The sequence below is a fragment of the Medicago sativa genome, chromosome 6 (assembly GCF_051527215.1).
Source record: "Medicago sativa cultivar Bolivia chromosome 6, Bolivia_mono, whole genome shotgun sequence".
In the NCBI taxonomy this organism is placed as follows: Eukaryota; Viridiplantae; Streptophyta; class Magnoliopsida; order Fabales; family Fabaceae; genus Medicago; species Medicago sativa.
In genome coordinates this window covers 59,366,459-59,390,847 of record NC_140754.1, presented here as the reverse complement: position 1 = coordinate 59,390,847, position 24,389 = coordinate 59,366,459, and the positions used below count along the sequence as shown (strand labels likewise).

General features: G+C 38.6%; 1 non-coding gene and 1 pseudogene across 1 annotated transcript; one reads left to right on the top strand and one right to left on the bottom strand.

The window, feature by feature from the left end:
* Positions 1–486: 486 nt before the first annotated feature.
* LOC146915970 (uncharacterized) lies at positions 487–4,048 on the bottom strand (annotated as a pseudogene).
* LOC146915971 (small nucleolar RNA R71) lies at positions 2,242–2,348 on the top strand. Its single transcript, XR_015017086.1, has one exon. It is a non-coding gene; the product is annotated as a small nucleolar RNA R71 (small nucleolar RNA).
* Positions 4,049–24,389: the final 20,341 nt, after the last annotated feature.

Below are 24,389 nucleotides of genomic sequence, written 5' to 3'. Positions count from 1 at the left end.
TTGGTGGAAAAGGTTGGTTTAGGTTTGGGGTTAAGGTTTGAGTAAGGTTTATGAGTTTAGTTGTGGAGATTGGTGATGAATTTGTGGTTTTTAGGTTAGGTTAAAAGGAATATGAATTTGGTGAATTATGGGGTTTGGGTGGATGAAAGTTGTTTTTGATTGGTGGGTTTTGTTTAGAATGATGTTTGGAATTGATTTGGGGAAGAAATTGATTGATTTGAAGGAGATATGAAGTTTTTAAGGTTGTTGGTTATGGAGGTTTTAGAGAGAAGTTTGAAGGATGAGAGATGTTTGTATTTGAGAATGAGGGACGAAGAACGTGGTTATACTAACCTAGAGGTCGGGCACGGCCGTGCCAGTTATTGGCACGGGCCGTGCCAAGTTTCGGGACCTTGCTGGCCTTTTTGGCTTGGTAATCAGGCACGACCGTGCCATCTGGGAGCATGGGCCGTGCCAGTCTTCTGGTCATGGGGGCTTCAAAAATTTTCACTTTTCTCGAATCGTACTCGGACAATTACCTACAAAACACTTAAAACAACGAAAAACAAACAAAGTAAAAGCAGATAAATGAGTGGGTTGCCTCCCACGAAGCGCTCTTTTAGGGTCATTAGCTTGACGGTTAGAAAGTGTCCTTGGAATGGATCAAAGAGATCATATTGTGTAGATGATGCTATGAAACGTTCTTTCACATCATGATCTTTAAGCATGCAACAAGAGTAAAGAGCGGGAACATTTTCCAACTCAAATCCTACCATTTTATCACTCACTTGAAAGACAATCCTACCATTTTTAACATCAACAAGAGCTCTAGCAGTGGCGAGGAAAGGTCTACCTAGGATTATAGGGACGTCATCGTCCTCTTCAATGTCAACTACCACAAAATCAGTCGGGATGTATATCCCTTCTATCTTAACAGGTATGTATTCAACAAAACCAACTAGATTTATAGTAGAATGATCAGCTAGCTTCAAGACAGGTTTCAACTCTCCTATCCCCATCCTCTTAAAGAGAGACAAAGGCAACAAACTAACACTAGCTCCTAAGTCACACAAGGCTTTGTCAACGGTCTCACTCCCAATCATACAAGGTATGGCAAAACTACCTGGATCCCTAAGCTTAGGAGGTGTCTTTTGGATAATTGCACTACTTTCCTTAGCCAAAGCTATAGTCTCACTATGCTCTATAGCCCTTTTCTTTGAAAAAATTTCTTTTAAAAACTTAGCATATAGAGGCATCCGAGACAAAGCTTCCGCAAAGGGGATTTGAATGCAAATTTTCTTAAGTATGTTGATAAATTTATCAAATTGAGCCTCCAAGTTGAGCTTAGCAAGTTTTAAAGGGGAATGAGCTTTGGTCTCATCAAGCGGGTTCTTAGTTTCTATCACAGTTTTCTCACCTAAAAGCTTAACACTCTCTCCCTCGATGTTTTTAACCTTAGCAATAGTTTCTCCTATCTTACTACCCCCAAAAGAAATAACGTTAACATGGGCTTTGGGGTTGGCTTTGGTTTGACCAGGAAAGACCCCCAATGTTTAAGAAAGAGTGGCCACTTGTTGGGCCACTTGGGTAATTTGGGTCTCAAGCATTTTAAAGTGAGTAGCAATAGAATCAACTTTGGTATTGAGTTTGGAAAGAGAATCAGTCAGAAATCCGGTTTGGTTTTTGAGTTCTTGAAGCTGTTTAGATTGATTTGCAATATAATTTTCCAAAAAAATTTCCAAATTTGATTTCTGAGTGACTCTCTAGTTGATTGCATAGCCAGATGGTGCTACTTGTCCATAGGGATTTTGAGGGTTTTTATAAAAATTTTGGTTTTGCCTCATCCCTTGGTTGTATTGAGCATAGTTCATTTGCTCAATACCATTAATAGCACTACCTAGTTGGCAATCAACTCCAATATGATCAGATATACCACAGATTTCACAAGAAGGAGATGCAGAAGCAGAAGTGATAGCACTAACATTTAATTTTTCAAATTTTTGGGTTAGTGCATCAATCTTAGCAGACAGATGATCATAGTTAGAGACTTTGTACATACCTGCCTCCTTTTTGGAGGGTGAAGAATTGGTGATGGCTCTCTGGTCGGTCCACTTGTTGTGATTTTGAGCCATGTCTTCAATCAAGGCATATACTTCTGTGTAATTCTTGTTCATTAAAGCTCCACCTGCAGCTGCATCAACATACATCTTAGTGGTATAAGATAAGCCATTATAAAAAGTGTGGACTATGAGCCACTTCTCTAGACCATGGTGGGGACAAAGTCTAAGCATTTCCTTGAAACGCTCCCACACATCATAGAGAGACTCCCTATCTTTCTGATTGAACCTTGTGATTTGGTCTCTTAGTTTAGAAGTTTTAGAGGGGGGAAAGAACCGGGCAAGGAATGCTTGCCTCATTTGATCCCATGAAGTGATGGAACCGACTTCAAGGGAATGGAACCAAGCGCTAGCTCTATCCCTTAAGGAAAAGGGAAAGAGATGGAGTCTTACGGCTTCTTGGTTCTCTTTTTTGGTTCCGTTGATTCTTAGAAAAATAGAGGTGTGTAGATTGGGATCCTCAGCGGGAGATCCAGAAAACTGATTTTGCTGCACTAAGTTAAGTAGTGCAGGTTTGATCTCAAAGTTGTCACCCTCAATCGTCGGGTACACAATAATAGCCTGTGGCTCATCCGTAGATGGTGTTGCATACTCTTTGAGAGTGTGGTCAGCCATTGCAATATTATTTTGTGCGACTCTCTTTCTTTTATGTAAAAACCTTTCGATCTCGGGATCAAATTCAACAAGATTTCTAGTTTTTCGCATAAAAGGTTGAGAACCCAAGAAGTTAACGGTAACAGAAAGAAAATAAAATAGAAAAATAGAAGAAAAAGAAGAGAAAAAGAAAAAGGAATCTAATCACTAAGAAAAAGCTAATCAAATTAGTTAACTCCCCAGCAACGGCGCCAAAAACTTGATGGGATAAACTGCAAGTGCACGGCCTATCGAAGTAGTAATAAAAGAGATTATCGTTCCGACAGGGAGTTGTTCAATTCAATTAACTTTTTAGAGAATGATTAAAGGAGAATTCAGTTGAAAAGGTTTGATTTTTAATGAAAGAAAATAATAATAAAAAGAGCCTTGGGATTATTGGTCCATCTTAATAACGAATCCTTCACAAAGAAACCCTAAACTTCTAATTTCATATTTGGTTTAATTTCTAAAGACAAGTTTCTCTTTAGCGTATCAAAGCTTCTCTCGAAGTCAGTGAGTGTGTTCCTCTAACAATCAAGCCTATTCTCATGGTTGATTGTTATTAGAATCCTTGAAGAACGAAACTTTATATGTCTCAAGGTTTGCTAGACTATTCTCATGTTTCGCAACCCAAGTCTAATTTCACTTGTTCCAATATCAAAGCTCCACGTTCGCTTTATGAATTGATATTTAAGATGATGAATTAACGATTACAAAACCCTCCGTGTTCGCTTCCTAGTTCGATAATTGTTAATTCATTATAAAAACGGTGAAATTTGATTAGAAAGTAAACTTATATAAAATTAGGGTTTATGGTTTGGTTTGATTCGGATTACGTCATTAGACTTATGCAACAATCCCAAGACAAGAGAAGTCTACTCACTCATGTTCATCGTAGACATAGAGAAGGAAGAGAAGAACATAAATAAAATAACAAGAAAGTAAAGAAATAAAAGAAGAACTTTATTGAGAAAGACAATTGTCACTTATTGAATTCCAAGAATAAAGATGATTATGTTTGTGATGGCTAGCTACTCTATTTATAGGATACATTCGACTTAAAATCTAAGCAATTACATCAGTAGAATGTTCCTCAAGCAACTGCGGGCTTTTTGGTCAAAACTAAATAGAGTAGCTTAAATCCTAAGCAAAAGCAGCAAAAGGGCATCCTGGGAGGTGGCACGGCTGTGCGAACCTTAGCACGGGCCGTGCCAAGCTTCTGACTTGGGGGAAATATATTTTTGTCTCCAAATCTTCATATTTTTGCTCCAAATCAGCTCCAGACTCCTTTCTTTTGCTCAAAGACTCAATTCATCAAATATTTATTCCTGAAATATAATAATATGCAATTGAAGTAAAATAGTTCAAAAAGGAAATAATATTAAAATAAAATAAACTTAAATCTAATTAAAACGAAACTAAATATTGTACAAAAACTAACTAATTATTGACTCATCAGGTATGACAATTTATTGAAGAGGATTTGATGTGATATGAATTATTGTTTTATAAATGAATTTATGATGATATTCACATGATGTTACTATTCTAGGAGTGATGAGTATGTATAGGTGCTATACTTGAAATCCTTGAATGCTATTTATTGATTATATTTTATTATGTGGAATATTATCTAACTCCAAGTGGTGTTTGGTTGACTGTCTGCCTAATTGTATGAACAAGTAGACAACGTGTAGGACTGATTTTCTTAATATTGCTTGGAACTACTTGATGACTAGCTTGGAGCTACCTCTCTTTGTGTTGTTTGGAGTATAGTTAAGCTCTGATTAGGGTGTCAGACATTTATGTTTTCTGTAACAGCCCGTTTTTCGCTAGATTTATTTTATTTATTATTTATGTGTGCTATATGTGGTCATGTGTGATTGTTTGTCTCTGTATGTATTTTTGGTTGGGATTCGTAGAGTTCGGTGTTAGAAGGGTATTTTAGTCATTTTAGACTTAGGGGCATTTTGGTCATTTTAAGAGTAGGGGTAATTTTGTAATTTTGCCGGAAGTTATTTTTAGTGCTTAGTGAGGGTTTTATTTTACTAAGTGTTGGAGAGTGGGGTAATTATTTAGTTTACCGTTAAGTGACCGTTAGCGTTGTATTTTACCGTTAAGTGAGTAGTAACATTTTGGGTTAGAATAGAAATGGGTTAGGCCCATTAAAACATTGAGAGTTAAGCCCAATTGAATAGAGCATATATAAACTTTAGTTGTTGGTGAGAATTAGGTTTACAAACATTTTCATTTCATTTCATTTGAGAAGAGAAGAGATAGAGGCTAGAGGGAAGAACAAGGGTTAGAGCTTGAAGAGGGGATTCATCATCTAGGAGCTAAATTGAAGCTTGGGTTAGAGAATCTTGGTGCTAGAGGTAAGAGGGTTAGGTTTCAACCATAATTAATTTTTTTTTCTCTTTACCCATTTTTGTTAAATTGATGAATTGAACCTAATTGTTGTAAAATTCGTGCATAATTGTTGTTGTTATGTTTGAGAACATGATTTATGTGATAATTGCATGTTAGTATGTGAATTAACATGTTCAAATGTATAGTTGTTGGTGTTTTGTGTTCTTGAGCAAGTTTGATGAGAATTGATGTTGTGATGTTGAATTGTGCATGAATTTGTACTCATTAGTTGTTGTTATTGATTTATAATATGTTGTTGTTGAATTGGTACTTTGGGTATCAAGATTGGTGAATTAATGATGAGATTTGATATTGTTATTGAAAGTTGAGAATGAATTGAGAAATTGGTGAATTTGGTTATGTTGATGTTTTAATTCCAAAACTTGTATGTGTTTAAGTGTATTGAACCTATTTTGACCTATAAACACTTTTTGGAACTGGTTTGGGTGAATTGGGGGATTGAAAATGGGGTTTTGGGATGAATTTGGGTTAGAACCAGTAACAGAGTTCTGGAATTCTGATGAAGGACGCTTTCGCGTGCTTAGGACGCTTAAGCATCCCATCAGCGTCCCAGAAGCGTCCCAAAAGCGTGCTGTTCCAGGAGTTCTGGAACTAGGACGCTAAAGCGTGCAGAGGGCGCTTTCGCGTCCTAGCCCCAGTTCAGCAATTTTTGATTTTTTGTTTTCGAGCACTTGGGGGCCAATCCGATACTTCTAAAATGTTTCTTTGGACATAATTAACCTCTGTTTACACCTTTAATCCTACTGGAACATGATTTGAATTGGTTTGGACTTGAATTTATGAAAATCGTCTAACTTTTGTAAAAACGGTTCAAACGTCGATTTTTCCAAAAACCCGTTTTCTCCGGAAATTGAAGTGGGATTAGAGTTGTATAATGTTTATATGATTTCTAAAAATGGTTGTGATTGGTTCCATCAAGTTTGAACTTGTTTTGCTTTGAAAATGGAAGATTTTGTGAAAAGTGATAAAATGAGACGAACTTTGGATTTTTCGTGAATTCGTCGCATTTGGCCGATGAAATGCTTATGTACCCTCTACTGCCCACATATGTGAATTGTGAGAATACAAGGCATAGGCAATTGAGCTTGTTTACTTGGTTTTGACTCAATTGTCCAATTAATTTAATGTTGTGATTTTGAGAGACGAACTTGACTAAAGATGACTTTTGAGAATCAATTGATTGTGAATCCTTTATGGAAAGTTATTATATGTTATGTGGAGATGATTGGTGTTGTAATTATGTGACAACTATATGTTGTATGATTTTTGGATGCGGTTGGTGATTGTATATATGATATGTGATGGTGAATTGTTGATGATTGCATATATACAAGTAATGGTGATGGTGAGGTGATTATTGTTTGTGTGAACATATAGATTTGTAGTTGAGTCATATGTTCATGCATACATGACTGATGGTGGTGGATTTTATATCCAATGGAGGTGATTACGATGTTTTTGTTGCATCAAAGGTGACGACCTAGAGGTGTTTTGGTACCACATGCATCTAGATGAGTCTAGAGACATTGCATAAACTGTTGGTGGATTCAATTGCAATTAAGATGTGTTTGATGGTTGATTATTGCTAATTGTGCTTGCGGATTGAATTGTTAATTGTTGATTTGACAAGGTGAGGTTGTGATATATGTATGATGCACTTGTGGACATGAACTTAGTATGATGATATTGAATGATCTTGGAATAATTATATGTTGTGAATATTGTGGAGTTATGTATGGATTGTCATTCTTTATCCTTGATTATACCTTTCATCTTCAAAGTTCGTGTTAATCTTATATGGATTATGATGATGTAATGTTAACCCTCAGTGGTTTACCACCTACCTTTCTGTATGGACGGGTAGATGGAGTGCAGGATGCTTAGTTGTTGCTTGTTGATGCCGAGGAGTGGAGTTCCTCTTTTTCATGCAAGTGTCTAGATTAGGGCTCTGATCTAGGATAGTCCTTGCATGTTGTTTATTTGACTTGTATTTTGGAGTTGTTGAGATATTCTGTTATTTGAAATTTGGAGGATACACTTTGTATTTTGTTGGAGATCCAGAGATGTTTATGAATTATATATTGTTCCGCTGCTATGTTGTGTAAACATGATCTTTATGCATGTATATTTGTGGTTTATTCGGAGACGTAACATCTATTTCTAGAATATTTCTGATGTATTCGCGCGTTTTACCGCTTAATAGAAATAGGGTGTTACAAGTTGGTATCAGAGCCGTGGTCAGTCTTGTCCAGACTAGTAGACTAGTGTTTGTTGATTTACCCTGTTAGTATGCGAATGGTAATGAGTTACCTTCGGTACTTGTTCTTGTGTTGTTGTGCTGTTGTTCTTATCTGTTGGTTGGTTTTATGTAGAAGTGAGATGGCTGGTGGTAGAGATGATGCGGCGATTGCTCAGGCTTTAGCTTCGATGGCTCAGGTGTTGGCTCAGGCGAATGAGCAGGCGGCAGTTGGTCATCGTGATCCTAGTGAGGCTGAGGAGCGAAGGTTGGATCGTTTCTTGCGAAACAGTCCGCCGACGTTCAAGGGTAGATATGACCCGGATGGAGCTCAGAGTTGGGTGCAAGCCATGGAGAGGATCTTCCGTGCTATGGTGACTAGTGAGGACCAGAAGGTCAGGTTGGCTACTCATATGCTTGCAGAGGAGGCTGAGTATTGGTGGACCAATGCTAAGGGAAGGCTTGAGGCTGGTGGAGCTGTGACTTGGACTAGGTTCAAGACTGAGTTTTTGAGGAAGTACTTTCCTGAGGATTTGAGGACCAAGAAGGAAGTGGAATTCTTGAACTTGAAGCAAGAGAACCGTTCGGTGGCTGAGTATGCGGCGAAGTTTGAGGAGCTTTCGAGGTTTTGTCTGTACATCAATGCGGAGGATGCTATGGTTTCCAAGTGTGTGAAGTTCGAAAGCGGTTTGAGGCCCGACATCTATCAGTATATGTGTATTCAGGAGATCCGTGATTTTGATACTTTGGTGCATAAGTGTCGTATGTTTGATGATGCTGGAAGAGCTAAGGTTAATCACTACAAGGCTCAGAATGAGAAGAAAGGAAAGGGGCATGGATTTGGGAAGCCGTACAACAAAGACAAAGGCAAGAAGAGAGAATCTGGTGGAGGCTCTAAGGTGAAAGTTGCTGAGGTGAGGTGCTACAAGTGTGGCACATTGGGTCATTTTGCTAATGATTGCAAGAGTGGTGAGAAGTGCTACAAGTGTGGAGAAGCAGGTCACAAGGCGGCAGAGTGCAAGAAGGAGATCACTTGCTACAATTGTGGTGAGAAAGGGCATATCAGTACTAAGTGTACCAAGCCGAAGAAGGCGGCGGGGAAGGTGTTTGCATTGAATGCGGAAGAGGTGGAACATCCTGATAATCTCATCCGAGGTATGTGTTTTATCAATAGTACTCCTTTGATTGCAATTATTGATACTAGTGCTACTCATTCTTTTATCGCTGCGAGTTGTGTTGAGCGTTTGGGTTTGGTTGTGACTTCGTTGTCTCGAGGGATGGTTATCGATACCCCGGCTAGTGGTTCAGTGACTACTTCTTTAGTGTGTGCTAAGTGTCCTGTTAGTTTTGGTAATGTTGACTTTGAGTTGGATCTTGTGTGTCTTCCGTTGAAGCATATGGACGTAATTTTTGGTATGGATTGGATGTTGACTTTTGGTGTTAGCATTAATTGTTTAACCAAGAGTGTAACGTGATAGACTTTTAGCAAGTGTACTAAAAATGCATTGAAGTAGTAAAAATATCGATCCCACGAGGACTGTGTTAATCTCAATTCAGCAATTAAGTTAATATTTAGGATGTGTAAAATATTTTGTTTGGTTTGCCACTAGGCAGTAGATTTGATTGCATAAAATTAAATAACATAAAATAAAGATTTGGTTAGAAAATAAGAGAGATGAGATCAGATCCTTCGAATCCTCTAAGTTCCCCTAATTGGTCTACTGCACCTATTTGTTATGAATCCTCTTCTAATTTACGATGATTAACAAATTAGCCCTAATCAATCCCTTGAGTTAGGACCCTCTTCTTAAACTACAGCCCCTAATTCCTTAGGTGATCTAATAATTCTTGAAGGTTTTACCGAACGTTAACCTATTATCACTAACAAACGATTATCTATTCCTAGACTAACCCTGTTTATTAGAACAATTCAATTAGGTCTAAGTCGAAAGCCATGGTCAGTGGTCATTCGTTCTCACAAAATCAGGTTATATGTGATCAAGATATAAAAAGCATTAAGAACAATTGAATTGAATAAAATAGAATTGAATTCATAAACAAAATAGAGTTTCACAGCAACATGTGTCAATTAGGGTTACAAAGATTCATCTCAGATCTAATCTCTAAGAGATTTAGCTACTCATAATTGAGTTTACAAATAGCATAATCAATAATGAAATCAAAACATACATGAATTGGTAAAAGGATGATGAAATCGCCCTCCTAGCCGTCTTCAGGTGTTAAAATCGCACTTTAGCTCTCCAAAATCGTCACCCCTATGTTTGAGACTGACTTCAGCTTAAATAGGCAACTTCTGGATCGCACCAAATCGTATTGCGATTTGAGAATCGTACCACGATTGCATCTTTGAACTCTAATTTCCTTAAAAGCCCTTCTTGAAATCGTATCACGATTGGCTGGATCGTATTGCGATCCATCACCTTCAAAAACATGCTCTCTGACTTCAAGAAATCGCATTGCGATTGTAAAATCGCAACACGATTGGCTACTTCTAGATCTTCCAAATTTGATGCTTTTAACTGCTCCTGGACACTTAATGTTGCTTAGAACTCTATCAAAATGTCAAAATAAGTCCTAAAAATTACGTAATGACAGCATGTCATCACAACCCCAAACTTAAACCATTCCTTGTCCTCAAGGAATTTGCTTGCAACAGTGACAAACGACAGTAAAATAACAGTTACCTGACAAAACGATAGTACCCAAAAGTTCATTCTCCTTCTAGCTAAAGATGAGCTAGTTTGACTTGTTCGCATCCACCAATTCACAACTCCACGCAACAATATGAAATAGGGTTCTACCAGTCGACATGCAGGTCTACATATTACCATACGCTTGAAAAGTTTCTAAATATCAATCAAAGTCAATATCATTACACACTTTTGAGGTCTTTAGGGTTATAACGGGGCTTAGGTGAAAGGTGGGATATATTTGGATAAGTAGGCTGCACAAAATTTGAGTTAGGCATTCCTACGAAAGTTAAGCACAAAATTCAATCCATCATTCATTCACCTTATGAAACAACAATCAATGTAAAGGTACTAGAGAATATTTTCAACAGTAGGGACAATCGAGTTTGAAGTTACTCGGATTTTCAATGTGTTTTGTCCCTTTCTTTTCATCATTTCATTTTCATCATATATTTTTTTTTTCATACACCATTTTTGTGTGTATTTTGCATGACAATTTCTTTTTCTTTCATTTTTGTTCTCTTATTCTCTAGTACCCCCACCCCAAACTTAATTGGTTGCAAATTCCAATAGCAACCCCAAACTTAATCTTTAGCAACATCCTACAATGCCTTAACTCAGAAAATACATTAAGGGACAAGTCCTAAAGGTCTCTAGGCTTGTAATGTAGTTTGTCACCGAATAAAAAGTTCTAATCCTACCGGCTCAAATTGGCTAAGAAATGGATAATATATAACAATTAAAATCAGGGTAGACTTCAAAAAGGCTCACAGGACCAAGCACTTTTGCCTCAGTGTGTATATGACAAAGACCAATCAATAATAGAGAAACAATGCAAGTTCTAGAAATGTAGTTGCATGGAAAACTAATCTAAATATAAGTAAATTGAAAAACAAATTTGGCAATGAACCTTATGGCTGAGATTTCTGGGAGTATGTGACTACCTAGCAACGCCGTACACTTCGCCTTTGAATCAAGTCACCCCTCCTTTAGAACTTTTGGAATACCGTTTCATCAAACAACTGTTACTAAATTGGAATAGGTCACATGAAATAAAACAAATTCGTTAATAATAAACAAGTGCAGGAGCAATTACAATTGGGAAATAAGTTCAAGGGACTTCGACATAAAAAGAAAATAAAGAAAATACATCAAAAGAAAAATAACCGAAAATAAAATACAAAGCAGGAAATGCTAATCCATCAGTAGATCAGCCCATGTTCACATCATCATCTGGGTGTCTTGAGAGGAATTTCAAAAGTGCAAGAGGCACTCTCAAGTGTCTGGACCAAATAAGACACCCACGCCTTGGGTATCGGTAACATCTCAGCATAGGTAAGCATCCGGGACTTTTTCCAAGTCGACCCAGGCCTACACATCGTGGTAATGATGTCATCAAATGTATCCTCCGTCATACCAAATCTCTCCCTCCTCAGTTTCTCAACCCAACACTCCTCCGGTGGTTGAACACTCAGCCATTCATTAAGAGCTTCAGGGCTGAAATCAATGGTCTTGCCTCGAACAAAAGTTTGAAAGGGTGTATAGGAAACCCGTGCATTTGCAATGAATTCAACGGTCACAGTTTTGTTGTTCACTTTATTGATCATCTCATTCAACTTCGTCCACCCCTCTCCTTCGTAATTCAACCTCAAAGAACGGATACTTAACAAGCCTTGTGAAGTCAAACTCTCTCTCCCCCATAACTTCAAAACTTTTCATGGATTGGTGGAACTCTTGGGCTTGGTCATTGATGAAATGGATGGTGTTTGCGGGTGTTTCGTGGGTTGGAGGCCATTTGTGGTTAAGGAAGATGGTGAAAGGAAAGTTTTGTGAAGTTTGGGAAAATTGTGAAGGAGTGTGACTGATAATGGTTTGGATTGATGAATTTGTGGTTGGATTGTGGTTTGATGATGTTTAGGAAGTGATAAAGTAGATGAAGATGGGAAAAATTCGTGAATGGGAAGTCTAGGGAAATTTTTGGTAGAGAAAAGTAGGAAAAATGGAATGAAAATGATGATGAATAATGAGGTTTTTATAAGCTGAGGAGAAAAATCGTGCCGCGGTGCAAAACTGGCGTGCCGCGATTTTCTCAAGCCAAAACTTGTTTTTTTGAAAAACGCCTGAGTCTTATTGAATTTTTGAAAAACTTTTGAAGAGAGAATCATGCAAGACATCAGTACCTTGCATGATTTTCTTGATAGAACAATTTTTTGAAAACTTTCCTGCCACATGTTGCTGTGAAGAAGTCTTTGGATGGCGAAGCTTGTGTGTTCATGATGTTTGCTTCCTTGAAGGAGAGTAGTGAGAAAGGAGTTGGTGATTTGTCGGTAGTGCAAGAGTTTCCAGAAGTTTTTCCGGACGACATTACCGAGTTACCACCGGAGAGAGAGGTTGAGTTTGCAATTGACTTGGTGCCTGGAACGAGTCCTATTTTGATTGTGCCTTATCGGATGTCTGCATCAGAATTGGGTGAGTTGAAGAAACAGTTGGAAGAGTTGCTCGAGAAACAGTTTATCAGGCCTAGTGTTTCTCCGTGGGAAGCTCCTGTGTTGTTGGTTAAGAAGAAAGATGGAAGCATGAGGTTGTGTGTGGATTATCGGCAGTTGAACAAGGTGACAATCAAGAATCGGTATCCGCTTCCGAGGATTGATGATTTGATGGATCAGTTGGTCGGTGCGGAAGTGTTTAGCAAGATTGATTTGAGATCGGGATATCATCAGATTAGAGTAAAGGCAGAAGATATATCCAAAACTGCGTTCAGAACGAGGTATGGACACTATGAGTATTCTGTGATGCCATTTGGAGTGTCTAATGCGCCAGGTGTCTTCATGGAGTATATGAATAGAATATTTCATCCTTTTCTGGATCGTTTTGTGGTGGTGTTTATAGACGATATTTTGGTGTATTCCAAGTCGGAGGAAGAGCATGCCGAGCATTTGAGGATTGTGTTGGGAGTGTTGAAGGAGAAGAGGTTGTTTGCTAATTTGTCGAAGTGTGAGTTCTGGTTGCGGGAAGTGAGTTTCCTTGGTCATGTGATTTCTAAAGGTGGTATTGCCGTAGATCCGTCGAAGGTTGATGCAGTGTTGCGGTGGGAATCACCTAAGTCTGTTTTTGAGGTTAGAAGCTTCCTTGGATTGGCAGGTTATTATCGGAGGTTCATTGAGGGATTCTCTAAGTTGGCGTTGCCATTGACGCAGTTGACTCGGAAAGGACAAGCTTATGTTTAGGATGCTAAGTGTGAAAAGAGTTTCCAAGAGTTGAAGAAGAGGTTGACGTCAGCTCCAGTGTTGATTTTGCCGAATCCGAAGGAATCGTTTGTTGTGTATTGTGATGCTTCTAAGATGGGTCTTGGTGGTGTGCTTATGCAGAATCGTCAGGTTGTGGCTTATGCTTCGAGGCAGTTGAAAGTGCATGAGAAGAATTATCCGACTCATGACTTAGAATTAGCGGTCGTTGTGTATGTGTTGAAAATTTGGAGGCATTATCTGTATGGTTCTAAGTTTTAGGTGTTCATTGATCACAAGAGTTTGAAGTACTTGTTTGACCAGAAGGAGTTGAATATGAGGCAGAGGAGATGGTTGGAGTATCTTGAGGATTTTGACTTCCAGTTGAGCTATCATCCTGGAAAGGCCAATGTTGTTGCTGATGCTTTGAGTAGAAAGTCGTTGCATATGTCTGCTTTGATGGTGAAAGAGTTGGAGTTGATTGAGCAGTTTAGAGACTTGAGTTTGGTTAGTGAGTTAACACCGGATGGTGTGAGGTTGGGAATGTTGAAGCTGACAAGTAATATTCTGGAGGAGATCAAGAATGGTCAGAAGGAAGATTTGGAACTTGTAGATCGAGTGGTGTTGGTTAATCAAGGCAAAGGTGGAGACTTTAGATTGGATGAGAACGGTGTTTTGATGTTTCGGTATCGTGTTTGTGTGCCAAATGTACTTGAGCTTAAGAAGCAGATTTTGGAAGAAGGTCACAGAAGTAGTTTGAGTATTCATCCAGGAGCGACTAAGATGTATCAAGATTTGAAGAAGTTGTTTTGGTGGCCTGGAATGAAGAAGGATATTGCAGAGTTTGTGTATGCTTGTTTGGTTTGTCAGAAGTCTAAGATTGAACATCAGAAACCGTCGGGTTTGATGCAACCGTTGTTTGTGCCAGAGTGGAAGTGGGATAGTATATCGATGGACTTTGTTGGGGCGTTGCCGAAGACTGTTAAGGGTTTTGACTCCATTTGGGTGATTGTTGATCGGTTGACAAAGTCGGCACATTTTGTTCCTATTAAGACTAGTATGTCTGTGGCGAAGTTGGCTGAGATCTACATTGAGCAGATTGTTAGATTGCATGGTGTTCCTTCTAGTATTGTGTCGGATCAGGCTCCGAGGTTTACTTCTAAGTTTTGGGAAAGTTTGCAAGATGCTTTGGGAACTAAGTTGAGATTGAGTTCTGCTTATCATCCCCAGACTGATGGTCAGACGGAGAGGACTATTCAGAGTTTGGAAGATCTGTTGAGAGCTTGTGTGTTGGAGCAAGGTGTCAGTTGGATTGAATGTTTACCGTTGATTGAGTTCACTTACAACAACAGTTTTCATTCTAGTATCGGGATGGCACCGTTTGAGGCTTTGTATGGTCGGAGGTGTAGAACTCTGTTGTGTTGGTATGAGTCAGGTGAGGGTGCCTTGTTAGGACCGGAAGTGGTGCAAGAAACTACGAAAAAGGTTAAGATGATTCAAGATAAGATGAAAGCGTCTCAGAGTAGACAGAAGAGTTATCATGATAAGAGGAGGAAGGATATTGAGTTTCAGGTTGGTGATCATGTGTTTTTGAGAGTAAATTCTGTAACTGGTGTTGGACGTGCTTTGAAGTGTCGGAAGTTAACTCCTCGTTTTGTTGGACCGTTTGAGATTGTTGAGAAGGTTGGGGTTGTAGCGTATCGGATTGCGTTACCGCCATCTTTATCGAATCTTCATGATGTGTTTCATGTGTCTCAGTTGCGGAAATATGTGTATGATGCGTCCCATGTGATTCAAGTGGATGATTTGGAAGTAAGGGATAATTTAACCGTTGAGACTTGGCCGGTTAGGATTGAGGATCGTGAAGTGAAGCGTTTGCGTGACAAGGAGATCGTTTTGGTTAAAGTGATTTGGGTTGGACCGACCGGTGAGAGTGCCACTTGGGAATCGGAGAGTAGGATGAGGGTTACGTATCCAGAGTTGTTTCCTTCAGGTAATTTTCGAGGGCGAAAATTCTTTTTAGTGGGGGAGAGTTGTAACAGCCCGTTTTTCGCTAGATTTATTTTATTTATTATTTATGTGTGTTATATGTGGTCATGTGTGATTGTTTGTCTCTGTATATATTTTTGGTTGGGATTCGTAGAGTTCGGTGTTATAAGGGTATTTTAGTCATTTTGGACTTAGGGGCATTTTGGTCATTTTAAGAGTAGGGGTAATTTTGTAATTTTGCCGGAAGTTATTTTTAGTGCTTAGTGAGGGTTTTATTTTACTAAGTGTTGGAGAGTGGGGTAATTATTTAGTTTACCGTTAAGTGACCGTTAGCGTTGTATTTTACCGTTAAGTGAGTAGTAACATTTTGGGTTAGAATAGAAATGGGTTAGGCCCATTAAAACATTGAGAGTTAAGCCCAATTGAATAGAGCATATATAAACTTTAGTTGTTGGTGAGAATTAGGTTTACAAACATTTTCATTTCATTTCATTTGAGAAGAGAAGAGATAGAGGCTAGAGGGAAGAACAAGGGTTAGAGCTTGAAGAGGGGATTCATCATCTAGGAGCTAAATTGAAGCTTGGGTTAGAGAATCTTGGTGCTAGAGGTAAGAGGGTTAGGTTTCAACCATAATTAATTTTTTTTTCTCTTTACCCATTTTTGTTAAATTGATGAATTGAACCTAATTGTTGTAAAATTCGTGCATAATTGTTGTTGTTATGTTTGAGAACATGATTTATGTGATAATTGCATGTTAGTATGTGAATTAACATGTTCAAATGTATAGTTGTTGGTGTTTTGTGTTCTTGAGCAAGTTTGATGAGAATTGATGTTGTGATGTTGAATTGTGCATGAATTTGTACTCATTAGTTGTTGTTATTGATTTATAATATGTTGTTGTTGAATTGGTACTTTGGGTATCAAGATTGGTGAATTAATGATGAGATTTGATATTGTTATTGAAAGTTGAGAATGAATTGAGAAATTGGTGAATTTGGTTATGTTGATGTTTTAATTCCAAAACTTGTATGTGTTTAAGTGTATTGAACCTATTTTGACCTATAAACACTTTTTGGAACTGGTTTGGGTGAATTGGGGGATTGAAAATGGGGTTTTGGGATGAATTTGGGTTAGAACCAGTAACAGAGTTCTGGAATTCTGATGAAGGACGCTTTCGCGTGCTTAGGACGCTTAAGCATCCCATCAGCGTCCCAGAAGCGTCCCAAAAGCGTGCTGTTCCAGGAGTTCTGGAACTAGGACGCTAAAGCGTGCAGAGGACGCTTTCGCGTCCTAGCCCCAGTTCAGCAATTTTTGATTTTTTGTTTTCGAGCACTTGGGGGCCAATCCGATACTTCTAAAATGTTTCTTTGGACATAATTAACCTCTGTTTACACCTTTAATCCTACTGGAACATGATTTGAATTGGTTTGGACTTGAATTTATGAAAATCGTCTAACTTTTGTAAAAACGGTCCAAACGTCGATTTTTCCAAAAACCCGTTTTCTCCGGAAATTGAAGTGGGATTAGAGTTGTATAATGTTTATATGATTTCTAAAAATGGTTGTGATTGGTTCCATCAAGTTTGAACTTGTTTTGCTTTGAAAATGGAAGATTTTGTGAAAAGTGATAAAATGAGACGAACTTTGGATTTTTCGTGAATTCGTCGCATTTGGCCGATGAAATGCTTATGTACCCTCTACTGCCCACATATGTGAATTGTGAGAATACAAGGCATAGGCAATTGAGCTTGTTTACTTGGTTTTGACTCAATTGTCCAATTAATTTAATGTTGTGATTTTGAGAGACGAACTTGACTAAAGATGACTTTTGAGAATCAATTGATTGTGAATCCTTTATGGAAAGTTATTATATGTTATGTGGAGATGATTGGTGTTGTAATTATGTGACAACTATATGTTGTGTGATTTTTGGATGCGGTTGGTGATTGTATATATGATATGTGATGGTGAATTGTTAATGATTGCATATATACAAGTAATGGTGATGGTGAGGTGATTATTGTTTGTGTGAACATATGCATTTGTAGTTGAGTCATATGTTCATGCATACATGACTGATGGCGGTGGATTTTATATCCAATGGAGGTGATTACGATGTTTTTGTTGCATCAAAGGTGACGACCTAGAGGTGTTTTGGTACCACATGCATCTAGATGAGTCTAGAGACATTGCATAAACTGTTGGTGGATTGAATTGCAATTAAGATGTGTTTGATGGTTGATTATTGCTAATTGTGCTTGCGGATTGAATTGTTAATTGTTGATTTGACAAGGTGAGGTTGTGATATGTGTATGATACACTTGTGGACATGAACTTAGGTGAGGTTGTGATATGTGTATGATACACTTGTGGACATGAACTTAGTATGATGATATTGAATGATCTTGGAATAATTATATGTTGTGAATATTGTGGAGTTATGTATGGATTGTCATTCTTTATCCTTGATTATACCTTTCATCTTCAAAGTTCGTGTTAATCTTATATGGATTATGATGATGTAATGCTAACCCTCAGTGGTTTACCACCTACCTTTCTGTATGGACGGGTAGATGGAGTGCAGGATGCTTAGTTGTTGCTTGTTGATGCCGAGGAGTGGAGTTCCTCTTTTTCATGCAAGTGTCTAGATTAGGGCTCTGATCTAGGATAGTCCTTGCATGTTGTTTATTTGACTTGTATTTTGGAGTTGTTGAGATATTCTGTTATTTGAAATTTGGAGGATACACTTTGTATTTTGTTGGAGATCCAGAGATGTTTATGAATTATATATTGTTCCGCTGCTATGTTGTGTAAACATGATCTTTATGCATGTATATTTGTGGTTTATTCGGAGACGTAACATCTATTTCTAGAATATTTCTGATGTATTCGCGCGTTTTACCGCTTAATAGAAATAGGGTGTTACATTTTCTATCATTTATCCGTTGTTGAATTTTATTTGTTGAAACTATTATTATGTACTTGAGACCTGAGACATGGTGTTGAGATTTTATTACTCATATATTTGAGGATTATTTGTAATATCCCGCTCATTTTCCTTAGTCTGCAGCATCACTATTGCGTAGAGATGAGTTGATTAAGGAAGGACATAAGAGAATTGGAGCACAAGTATATAAGTCAACCAACAAGTATCTCTCACACTACTACACAAACTTCACCTTTTTTTTTACCAAACTTAACATGCATCAACCATAGGAGATCCTTGAGATAATTAGTACCTAAATCAAATGTATTTCCACTACTCTTTCTTTGTTTCCGAGCCCTCCCTTCACCCTTCAATTTTTGTAAGTTTTGCAATTTGAGCTTGAATTAAAGCTTGCATGTAAGGGATTTAAAAGAAATTGAGTTAATGGGTAAAACAAGAATGCATTTTTTCCTCTTTCTCTTCCTCTGTCAACCGAACCCAAAACCCCTCCACTACCAAAATTCATTTTTATGCCATTTGTATTGCTTGGAGACTTTGCATGTGTGGGTTCTCACTCAAATTCATCTTGTGGGGCTGGTAGGAAGCTTCAATTCAAAGGGGAAGAAGTTTAAGCAAGGAGAAAAGAAAAGGGTTTCATTAAAATTTGGGGAAAGAACATGGAGACTTACCAGTTAAACCAACTTCATCAATCAAAACAAGGTGAGATTCCTAATTTAAGCTTAAATTTGAATTGCTATGACTGACATTGTTGTTAATGAACTTGAAGAATTTGAGATAATATTGTAGAGGTGTTGTTGATATTGTTGTTGTTGGACTATTATATATAGGTGTGGGTAAGGCTGGTAGTTGAATAAAATGGATTATCCCTTACTCTAAATGCTTATTAGATGATGCTACAACTAAACCTAATTTTTCCCTCTCATAATCCTGCATTAATTGTTTTTAGTCACTTAGCCCTCCAATTTTTCCCTCCACTATTATGCCTTATTTGAAATTCAAATGTGTATTGTTGTGGTCCCTCATTTTCTTGCTTGAAAATAGAAAACGTGAGCATTATGTAGTCATTTGTGTGCTATTCAATACGACCTTTCCCATTGTTTTATCTTGGTTTTTCGGGTGTCAAACATTGATCAAACGTTGGCTCACAGGAATTTCACAGGAGTTTTAACAGACATAAACAGAGACTTTAACAGAGACATTAACAGAGGCATTAACAGAGACATTGAATTGAAAATTGAGGTTGAAAGAGACATAGGTATTGAATTGATTTGAAAATTGAGATTGAAAATGCAACATGTATGTATGGTATAACAATTTTACAAATGCATGAGCACCTAGAATGCATGATTATGCATGTATGAATGCTTGGAAATGCATGATTGGTTTACAATTTGGCAGAGAAGTTTCACAGAAACAGACAAAACATTGGAAGATTGGGCACGTGGTGGCTCGTGCTATAACATATACACATAGGAATCCTCTTTGGAGAGATCGTCGTTGAGAGACGTATCGAAGCCATGGCTGAGGGCAATATATCACTTCACATACACAAAACTTGCAGAAGAGGGAACCTTGGAAGATTCTTTGATACAGGTCGCCATTGCTAGGCGTGTCAGTGCTGGGTAAACATTGGACGTTCGCATCTGTGGTCAATGATTTTCATATCATTTTTCATTCTTTCATTTTTCAATCTCATTTTTGCCTGAACCGCCCTTTCGGGTTTTCGATTCACCGGGAATAAATTCTTTTCATTGCCCCATTTTTGCCTGAATTGCCTTCATAGGTTGTCAATCAGCGGGGTGCTCATTTTTGCCTAAGCCGCCCTTTCGGGTTTTCAACTTAGCGAGCTTTTCATTTTCATTTTTCATTCATTTCATTATGTTTTTTCATTCTTGCCATTGACCACAGATCACCTTGGGGAACAACCTGCTCGTAACATGTATTGAAATGGACATTGATACACATTTATTCATGCATGTTTCACTGGAATGTACCTTACTGCTCAGGTTTGCTTTCAAAATAGACAGAAAAAGGATTTTTCAATTTTCAAAGATGTTTGTTTCAGACATTGACATTATCAAATAGAAAGAAAATATTTTGTATATAGCGTTGAAAGTAGAAAGAAAATAGACAGGCTCAAATTGATGTAGAAGAGTGAAAGTCAGCCAAAGACATAACCCCACGGATTTACAAAGCTTGGAAAATGGTAATTTTATTGGTTGGTGGTACATTGAACACGATGACCGCTACATTTCATAGAAATTTTGAATTCACAAGTACAGAAGCTTCTGATGAAGACGATCATTGACAGCTGCAGATGCCTCAAGGGGTGGTGGTGATTTGCCAGATATAGTTACTTGTCTTTCATTATCAATCTTATTTTTGCATGAACCGCCCTTTCGGGTTTTCGGCTCATCGAGATGCTCATTTTTGCCTGAGTTGCGTACAATCTCAGCGAGCTTTTTCATATTCATTTTTTTTGTCCCTAACTTTTGCTTGGATCGCCCTTTCGGGTTTTCGATCCACCAGGAAGCGTATTTTTGCCTAGGCCGCCCTTTCAGGTTTTCGACCTACCACGCTGTTCTTTTCATATTTTTAGACAAAGTATTTCTTGACTATATCGGCATTTACAAAATTCGGAAGTTCAACACCATCCATGTGTGTAAGGATCAAAGCACCACCAGAGAAAGCCTTCTTGACAACATAAGGACCTTCATAGTTAGGTGTCCACTTGCCCCTTGGGTCGGGTTGCTGACTTATCTTTCTTTTCAATACAAGTTCGCCTTCCTTGAATTCACGAGGCCGGACTTTCTTGTCAAAAGCATTCTTCATTCGCACTTGATACAACTGTCCATGAGCCATAACATCCATGCGTTTCTCTTCGATCAAATTCCACTGGTCATACCGACTTTGACACCATTCAGCCTCAGTTAATTTTGCTTCCATGATCACTCGAAGAGACGGAATCTCCACTTCCAGAGGGAGAACTGCTTCTATACCATATACCAGAGAAAAAGGTGTTGCCCCGGTTGAACTGCGCACCGTAGTACAGTAACCATGCAAGGCAAAAGGTAGCATCTCATGCCAGTCTTTGTAAGTAGTGACCATCTTCTGAACAATCTTCTTGATGTTCTTGTTAGCGGCCTCAACTGCACCATTCATCTTAGGTCTATAAGGAGAAGAGTTGTGATGTTCAATCTTGAATTCTTCACATAAAGCTTGCATCATGTTATTGTTCAGATTGGAACCATTGTCAGTGATGATCTTGCTGGGAACACCGTATCGGCAGATGATGTTATTCTTGATAAACTTCACTACCACTTGCTTGGTCACATTAGCATAGGAAGCAGCTTCAACCCACTTGGTGAAGTAGTCAATTGCCACCAGAATGAAATGATGACCATTGGAAGCTTTTGATTCAATTCTTCCGATCATGTCAATGCCCCACATAGAGAAAGGCCATGGGGAAGAGATAACATTGAGGACATGTGGAGGCACATGAATCTTGTCAGCATAGATTTGACATTTGTGGCATCTCTTGGCATAGTTGTAGCAGTCACGCTCCATAGTCATCCAGTAATAGCCAGCTCTTAACAGTTTTCTTGACATGGTATGGCCCGTAGCATGGGTCCCAAAAGTGCCGTCATGTACATCATGCAGCAATTTCTTGGCTTCTTGTTCAGCAACACACCTCAACAAGACCATGTCATAGTTCCTCTTGTATAGGATTTCTCCGTCCAGAAGGAATTTACTAGCCCATCTCCTCAGGGTCTTTTGATCCCTATTGGAAGCACCAGGTGGATATTCATGATTATGCAAGAACCGTTTGATGTTAAAATACCAAGGTTTTCCATCATTCACATCTTCATCAGTCTGACTAGGTGCTTTTTCAATAGTAAACACGTGAGCGGGTCTATCAAGACGCTGCACTTTGATTATGGGCACGTCATTCCAGTGGTTCACACGAAACATGGAAGACAAAGTAGCAAGAGCATCAGCCATCTGGTTTTCATCCCGAGGGATATGGTGCAGCTCAACCTTTGTAAAGTATGTCAACAGACGTCTTGCATAGTCACGGTAAGGGATCAGCTTCTCATGATGAGTCTCCCATTCACCCTTTATCTGATTAATGACAAGCGCGGAATCACCATAGATGTCAAGATGCTTGATCCTCATATCAATGGCTTCTTCAATGCCCAAGATGCATGCTTCATATTCAGCCATGTTGTTCGTGGATTCAAAAGTTATTCGAGCAGCGAAAGGAAGGTGGTGCCCCTGTGGAGCTACAATGACTGCTCCAATCCCTTTACCATAAGCATTGACAGCACCATCAAAGACTAATCCCCACTTGCTATTGGGATCTGGCCCTTCATTGATCAGTGGTTCTTCACAGTCTTTTGCTTTCAAATACATAATCTCTTCATCAGGGAATTCAAACTTGATTGACTAGTAATCATCAAGAGGTTGACAAGCAAGATGCTCAGCAAGGATACTTCCTTTGATTGCTTTTTGAGATTTATACACAATATCATATTCAGACAACAACATTTGCCAACGCGCAATCTTTCCAGTAACAGCAGGATTTTCAAAGATATACTTGATTGGATCCATTCGGGATATCAACCAAGTTGTAAGATTCAACATATAATGACGCAGGTGTTTGGCAGCCCAAACTAGAGCGCAGCATGTCTTTTCTAGCATTGTATATCGAGTCTCACAGTCGGTGCATTTCTTGCTCAGATAATAGATATCATGTTCTTTCTTTCCAGTCTCGTCTTGTTGACCGAGAACACATCCCATGGATTCATCTAATATTGACAAGTACATAATCAAAGGCCTTCCTTCCACTGGCGGGACAAGGATAGGAGGTTCTAACAGGTATTCTTTAATGCTATCAAAAGCTTTCCGGCATTCATCATTCCATACAACAGGCTGATTCTTTCTGAGCAATTTGAAAATTGGTCCACAAGTAGCAGTCATGTGAGATATGAATCTGGATATGTAATTCAGGCGCCCGAGGAAGCCTCTGACCTGCTTCTCAGTTTGAGGGACCAACATCTCTCTGATAGCTCGGACTTTGTCAGGATCAACTTCAATGCCTCTTTGGCTGATAATGAAGCCTAGTAGCTTTCGAGATCTTACACCGAACGTACATTTGTTGGGATTCAACCGCAATTTGTACTTTCTTAATCTTTCAAACATCTTTTACAAATACACAACATGCTGCTCTTCATCACTTGACTTCACAATCATGTCATCAACATATACTTCAATCTCTTTGTGAATCATATCATGAAACAGAGTAGTCATACCTCTCTGATACGTTGCACCAGCATTTATCAAACCAAACGACATGACTTTACAACAGAATGTTCCCCATGGAGTAATGAAAGAAGTTTTTTCTCTATCTTCAGGTGACATCCGTATCTGGTTATAGCCAGAGAAACCATCCATAAAGGAGAACACTTTGGATTGAGCAGTACTGTCAACAAGCACATCAATATGAGGTAATGGAAAGTTATCTTTTGGACTGGCTTTATTCAAATCTCTGTAATCAACACACATCCGAACTTTCCCATCTTTCTTTGACACTGGTACAATGTTGGCAATCCACTCAGGATATTCAGCTGTCATGAGGAAACCCGCATCAATTTGCTTTTGCACCTCAGCCTTGATCTTAAGAGCCATGTCTGGACGAGACCTTCTCAATTTCTATTTGACGGGAGGGCATTCTGGTCTTGTCGGTATCTGATGTTCCACAATCTTGGGATCTAGACCCGGCATATCTTCATAGGACCATGCAAAGACATCTGGATAACCATGGAGAAGCTGAGTAATCTTCTTTTTTACCTCTAGTTCAAGTGCAGCACCAATTTTGATCTCCCGCTTGTTCTCTTTAGTACCTAGATTAACGAGCTCAATCTCTTCCTGGTGAGGCTGAATGGCTCTTCTTTCTTGCTCAAGCAGTCGAGTGATCTCATACGGTATCCCTTCCTCATCCTCCTCATCTTCAGCTTCGTATACAGGGAATTCAAAATTTGGAGGAACCGTAGGGTCACTGTGTTCAATGGGTTTATTATGGTTCAATCTGCATAATATGATTGGGATGATTTTAGAAAAAGGT